This window comes from Oryzias melastigma, linkage group LG14 (assembly GCF_002922805.2).
Source record: "Oryzias melastigma strain HK-1 linkage group LG14, ASM292280v2, whole genome shotgun sequence".
Taxonomy (NCBI): Eukaryota; Metazoa; Chordata; class Actinopteri; order Beloniformes; family Adrianichthyidae; genus Oryzias; species Oryzias melastigma.
In genome coordinates, this window is record NC_050525.1 from 10,064,145 (window position 1) to 10,071,407 (window position 7,263).

A 7,263-nucleotide genomic window follows, 5' to 3' on the forward strand; every position below is an offset into this window, starting at 1 on the left:
CCATAAATCCTCCCAGTGATTCACTCTGTTGTAATCAATAACCTAAATGTACAAAACAATTACAGAGAAAGGCACAGACACAGGCATGTTGCAATTGGAAAATAAAAAAGCAGACATTAGTACAGGTAAGCACAAGAATCAATGGACCATTGCTTCTCAACATGTTAAAGTTACACATCTTGATGATTTTTTTTTCATGAAACGCAGTGTCATAAAAATAAAAGTTGAAATGCCGACATCCGTTGATGTGACCTTAGGCTCCAGACACATCCATGTTAACGAGCACTAGAGCAGGGTGTTATGGGAAGAACTGGGTCATTTATTGAATGTTATCCAGTTTGTTAAAAGTGCAGGAAGTCGCGTTCATTCATGTTTTCCTTAAATTAAAACAACCTTTGCATTGGAAATTTTTGAGTGCTATAAAAACTAAAATAAAATTTTAATACATTTTAAAACTAAATACAAAAAAATGTGACGACACTACTTAGTAGCAATTGCGCTCCCATAGGTTTTAAGGAGGCAAATTGCAGCTTATTGCTGCCAGTCATCCACCTTTAATGAATTGATTATCAGCATAAGTGCAGATTTCAATAAAAGTTGAAATATCCTTGAAAGTTAAAGTGCTATAAAGAAAAGACTCAGTTAAAGAGAAGGAGGAAAGTGTTATAACACGATTTCCACACACAAGTTCATTGCTCTCCTGTTAAAAAAAAAAAAAAGATTACTCAAGTGGACAACATTTCAAACGACTGCCAATCTTCCTAAGAGTATGTTCCAGCAAATTTACACCCCAAGGTCAGATCAGCCAGAGAAAAAAAAACTTAAGAGCAACATGTCAGACCCTAAAAATGTTCTTGACAACAGAAAGCTGAAGAAGTACAATTTCTTTGAAAAAGTTACAAAGTTGTTTATTTGTCCAAAAAGAACTTGAAAGCATTATTTGAGACGGCAGACCTGCACCCACAAACGGAAACTCATTTACAACAAAGCCCCTATGGGCAGTTGAGACCAAAGTGGGGCTGTTCTGCTCTTAATTGGAAGAACCAATAACAGCATTTCAGAGTAAAGCTCCTGTCAAGTATGGAGGTAGAAGGATGATGTTAGGGGCCTCTTTTGCTAATGGGAGACTGTGGCACCAGGCCATATTGAGTTAACCATAAACAACTTTGCTCTCACTTTTTCTTCTAAAAGAAGAAGCAAGGGGTCTGTCATACAGTTAACTCAGTGGTCCCTGAACTCACCAGTGAAATCAGAATATCATATCGGCTGCTTATGACGGCGCCGTACTTGTTCTTCATTCAAAATGGTTTCAAAATGTTTTAACTTTGATATTTTTGGTTTCAAACAAATATAACAAGAGTTGTGAAACTTAATTGTGATACATCTTGGAATACATCCTTGGAAATTTTTTTGGACCTTTCAAAAGCGCACTTAAAAAATAAAAATGACTTATTATTCATAGTGCCAATAGATCAATTCTGGACTAATGTTGACGTGATTTTGAGAGGTACATAGCGCTGTGATAAAATGTTTATTTATTGCAAATACGCTAATATGCCTAAAAAGGTTGGGAGTTAGTGTAGCCAAAGGAACGAGCATAGGTGTTATTTTGAACATGCTAACACGGCTAACATGTGGTGGTGTCTGTTGTATGTGTTATTAACCAAGATAGGAGTTAGCTTAGTCAAAGTAATGTTTGTTTTAGCGAAATCAAACTGTTTTTTTAAGTATTGTAGACAAGATTTTGAATTAGGAGTACTGTGAATATGCTAATGCGAGTAGTGTAGTGCTGTCCAAAGTCTTTGCGAAAAACCACTGTGCATTGATGCTCACTAGAATATCAAATATAGACCACAATGCATCGTGTTTGAACAATTTTTATGAAAAAAGTGTCAGTAAATCATCCACATTTTCATTATCAGAACACAGTGGAGTCATAACAAGACCGGAAATGTTTGCATTGATTAGATCTTTTACTTTGTGAAATCGGCGACGTCATACCCACCGTTTTTAAAATCCAAGGTACTAGATAGTTTTTTTGGTAGTTAGGGTGAGAATTTAGCCATAGCTTAAGAGTTACTGTTGACAGTGTGTCTTTATATAGCATAAGTTCAAAAATAGACCCTTACTGGTGCCTTATATTTCAGTGCACCTTCAGTGCGGAAAATAGAAACTGTTTGAAATAAAATAAAAACTGGGGGAGCTTCGCCTTATTTTTCTTAGATATTTTGACAGCTTTGTGTTTGTTTGCTTTCTTTGTAAATTTGAATATTCTAATTTTGTCTGTACGCATTTTAACTTTTGCTATAAAACCTTGAAGATTTTTGCCAACATTTATAGACCAAATGTATTCTTTTTTTAATCAAGTTTCAGGGTGATTGTAAAAATGTTATGTAAAGATAAATGAATAGAGAAAATTGTAAAGTATTGTAAAGTCGATTAAAGCTTGGTTTAATAAGTGTAGTTTAATTTAAAGTAATTTTAAAAAGAAATTCAGGAACTTCATGGCAACTAATTGCTAAATGGTTTTGTAAAGTTGCTAATAATAATAGATAAAATTCAGAAATGTCAGCATTTAAGAAATGAGGACTTTCAGAGTTTTCCCAATGCAAATACTTAAATTTATTTTTTTTTTTTCAGGAGGAATTCCTCAATGTAGTAATCATATTGGAAACATATGATACAAAATAAACTGTATTAAATATGAACAAAGCGCCTCGATTGGTGTTGAAAGGCTAAAGTTTTCAGTTTGCTTTTTGCTCAGGTTTTCTCCCTTACATCACACCAGGCTTCAGTTTTCGTCATCCACAGCTGCTCAGCTTACGTTAATTACGCTCAGTCTTTTTACAGTTTTTAGTTGTTTTCTGTCAGATCCTCTGTTATCTCACCCTCTTTTTTGTGGTTCTCACGTTTAGCTTTCTTTGTCTCAGTTTGATTTGTTGCTTTTTCCCCAGTTTCATCAAAAGTTTATTTCTTTAAATATTTCCTCCGTTACAATTCCTTTATTTAGATTTTTACCTCCTAACTAAAGGAAAAGTCCAAGAAACTACTCATTCTTTCACACATGCACTCTACTTAATAATTTTTTAAAACAAAATTATTAAAATGTGAAAATATCAGCTGATATTTAAACTTTTATTGGCCTGATTTAAAACATATCTTAAAAAACGAATATATTATACACTTCATTAAAGATACATAAGAGAAAACAGCATTTTATATTAATAATGAAACTGACCCGCAACAGACGACCATAAAATGTGCTTTATACATGAATCATTTCACTTAAAATAACATCAAGGTCAAAGCTTTTTTGAGCAAGGAGAACAACAGAAATCTATGCTAATCGTATACGTCAAATTAGTGCAAACTCCAACTTCTCATGTTATGCCTGTCATCTTGCTACAAATATTCAGCCTCACAGTATGCTTTAGGTCGATATTCAAATACACCTAACTTGACTTCTCTAATTGCCTAACATGCTAATTGGACTGTGGAAAAGGGCTCCCGAGTTTCATTTAGGAATCCCACAACCTGAATTCAAAACTAGCAGCAAAAAGGTTTTCCAATTGACAGACGACATCTGGATTGCCTTGCCCTGAAAGCATATTCATAATTAATACACAGAGTCTGGTGGAGGGTGGCTTTTTTATGATAGAAAGGTCTTTCTGCCTAACTCAAGCTAAATAAGAAAGGAAGGTGTAAATTAAGCATGCAGGAGTATGGCATTTGAATTAGAGCTCACTGCATGGCTCTTTCAAATGAAAATATAATCTTTGTGTAATTTCTCTGTGTGCTGCTTTGTCACTCCATGGCTGAAATTCTTGTGTAGATGATCAAAAAAAAGAAGAAATAAAGAGTCTACCTCATTTATTACAAGATTAAACTTAATTTTATGTTAAACATGTTAAATGACCAAATCAGTAACATTTACCAAGTAGTACATACATCATCAATAATTGTTATATAAGATTTTTACTTTTTTAATATGTTTATGAAAGCCAACTTAATATTTATGACCTGTGCATCTCATGAATCAATTTTTTTTTAGATTTTTTTTTTTAAAAACCCAACTTCCTGACTAATGAAATATCACTTTTTCATTGTTTATTACAGTCTACTTTGGGTAAAAAGTTACTGAAGAAGTTTGTTTGAAACAGTTTATGAGTAAAATCTTATAAAGTAGCACATAATGTTACTTTGTAAACAGGAAAAAAATCTTTTATTTGTATACTTGAGAAATAAGTTGGTTCAACACCAACATGAAAACAGTGTTTTTGGTGTTTTTAGCATGTTCTTGTATAGTTGATGTAGGACATATATAAAGCTTAGAATTGCATTTCTCAGCATTTCTTGGTTCAAATCATTGTTTTTGTCCTCAACCAAAGACAGTAAATAGAGGTAACTGGTCTGATGATCTTCTCCCCCCCTCACATTCAAATTGGAAGTACCCATTGCTCCCAGAAAGCCAAAATCCGATAATCCCATTCTTTTACCATTGAAAAAGAAACAGCTAATACTCTGTCATTCTGTTTGTCAGAATAACCGTTCTTGTTCTGGAATCTCTTTAAACATGTTCTTGCTCAACCCATTTTTTTCATTATATATTTTCTTTATCACAAGTTATTTAAGTTATAAACTAGCCAATCAGGTGCCTCAATAAGAGAATGTGGTGCCCCCTGGCCCCACCTCTAATGTTCTAAGCATTTGATTGACAGGTTCTCGTACAAGTCACTGCTTACTAACGTGGTCTTGTCCCAAAATGGCGAAATCGGGCGACATCTGTACCGCAAAAAAATGGTGGCTGAATTGACTTCATTTTGTTGGAACCCGAGGTAAGGCATTTTCTATCGGTGACATCACAGCCTTGTTATGTCCATCTCTATTTATGTCAATGTCCACAACTTAAAGGCAATTTCTAATTAAATCATGTCACCTTGTTGAATCTATAGCCTAAAAAAACAAACGAAAAAATAATAATTTTTTTTAAATCATTTTGGCTAAAAACTGCATAACTATAAACACTGAAAATAGATTAAGAAAAAAAAACGGATCAGAGTGGGAATTCAATATTTAAAACTGATTCCTGAAAAGACACACAAGAAAAATACAGAATTCCTCAGTCTTTCAGGTGCATTTTTTTGCCTCTAACAACGAATGTGCCTTGCAAACATTTGCATTGCCTTTTTGACATGTTATTCTTGTTTTCTCTTGCTGTTCACAGACTCTACCCATTTGTCCCACACCTTTCTAATCCCTGCCAGTTTGTCTTGTTGATGGCGGCCTGCTTTTGTATCGCTGTTGTCAAAACAAATCATCCATGACAAGCAACTTTGCAGTGACATGGTAGCCCAAAATGTTGTCTGACCAGACTCTGCAAAACCTGCAGGGTAGTAAGTACCTGCCAAAAATCACAGACCCATGTACTTTATGGCCTAATGTCTGTTTGGGTTACTGATTTACGTATATTATAATTCCATTCTTCCTCCAAGTTTGGCAGGTTTATTTTTTAGCACAATAGACATATTATGTTGTTTCCATGGTAATAATGCCTGAACTTAAAAAAAAAAAAAACAAGTTGAAAAACAACTTAAAGTATTTTATACTAAAGAGATAGGGTAACGGTTGGGTATGCTTTTATCATAGTCTACTCATGTAATTCTAAAAGTAATTTTACTATTGCTTTTTTTAACCAGAAAACCTATTAGTGAGTTGATGGTGTTGAAACCTTTTCTGTGGGCATTTTCTTTAAGACTAACTCCAATAAAAATTGTATTTTGGGTGTTTTTAACATGTTCTTGTAGTTTTTTTTTTTTTTTTTTATGACAGAGGACATACTCTGTATAGAAAGTCATAAATGATCACTATTTCTTGTTTGCAACTATTGTGATTTAGGAGCAAACAAAAAAAAAGCTTTTGAGAAATATTGTAGACGACTAGATTTATGTACATCTTTGTTTTCTTCCCCCAATCCGGTATCTGGCTCAGAACTGGATAGTTGTTGCCTTGATGATGTTAATGGCTCTAATGCTAGTGGTAGAGTATGTAAACACAGAGCTCTCAGCAACAGGGAAGAGATGCACTGAGTTAACAGTCTGGCCTACAACTCAGAGGTGAAATTCTAATAAACTCGTGCAGAAACTATGTCCAAGAAAAAGACAGGTTTTTCTTATTATAGCTAAAAACTGTATAATATTAATTAAAAGACCAAAATCACAGGGAATGATTTTACAATAGATCAAAAGATGATCGGGGTGAGTCTTTATTGCATATTAGTAATCGTAGTGATAATACATTTTATTTGAAGCGCCTTTCTCTGTGCTTTAGGTAAACACCATAAAATCACTAAGAAAAAATACTGAATGAAAAGGGTTTTGAAAAGAAGTTAGAAAGCACAAAAAAAAAGATGATTAAGCATGTAACTTATTTCAATTAGTCAAACAGCAGTTTATATTTGTTTTTTCTTTGCAGTGACACTAAATGGAAGTATTCCTTGGTATTGGTGTGATCCCATGACCGCAAAGACAAAAAGAGACAAATTCCCCCATGTGACCTAAAAATCATGAGCTGGGACTGCAGGACAAAGCTGGTATCATATGAAATAAACTCAAATTGACATTCATACCAAGCGCTGTGACTCAAATGTGTTTACTACCACTCTGCTACTTGTGGTTTCTGTTTCCCTTCCCTGATATTTAAGTATAAACGCTGAGAAGTAAAACAAATCAACAAAAAGAGTGTCTTTTTCTTTCAAGGCGCTGTTACTAAAATTGCAGAGTATGGACCGAACGACTAAAGTAGTTGCTCAGAGGAAAAGCGTTTCATTTTGCAGTTTCAGACATAAAGGTCACATAATGTCGCACTGCAATCATTATATTTGGGAAAGTATGGCAATCTCAAAAGTGACAGTTACCTTTGAGTGACTGCGAGAGAAAGGTAGACACACTAATAGAGACAAACTCTTTCCATAGGGACAATATCTCTTCCTCTAAGCAGTACTGCTGGACTTGGAGACCTTACAAAACCATAACCATGACCACCTGACAGTCAAGTTACATACATACGCCTCAGCAACTGGCATTTGAACAACCACTTTCAATGAAAAGTCTATCTAAAGCGTTTTAGGCTTCAGCGCTCGAAACTCTCATGTCCATTTGTTTCTACTCAATTTTTTGATTCCATTTTTGGCCTCAATACATAAAACAGCAATTTGTCGAATAGTCAATGAAAACAGCTGAACTTTCAAATGTTTTACACCAAACA

General features: G+C 34.2%; 1 long non-coding RNA gene across 3 annotated transcripts in view; it reads left to right on the forward strand.

Moving 5' to 3' along the window:
* The window catches only part of LOC112143009, a 27,245-nt gene extending 20,623 nt beyond the window's left edge, over positions 1 to 6,622 (forward strand). Inside the window, exons 3-4 of one of the 3 annotated variants that reach the window (XR_002918670.2) lie at positions 5,225 to 5,393; positions 6,472 to 6,622. This is a non-coding gene — a long non-coding RNA (uncharacterized LOC112143009). Of the gene's footprint in view, positions 1 to 5,224; positions 5,967 to 6,471 lie in introns of those variants that run through there. The other 2 variants (XR_002918668.2, XR_004949105.1) reach the window with 2 other exon arrangements.
* The last annotated feature ends 641 nt before the right edge of the window (positions 6,623 to 7,263 follow it).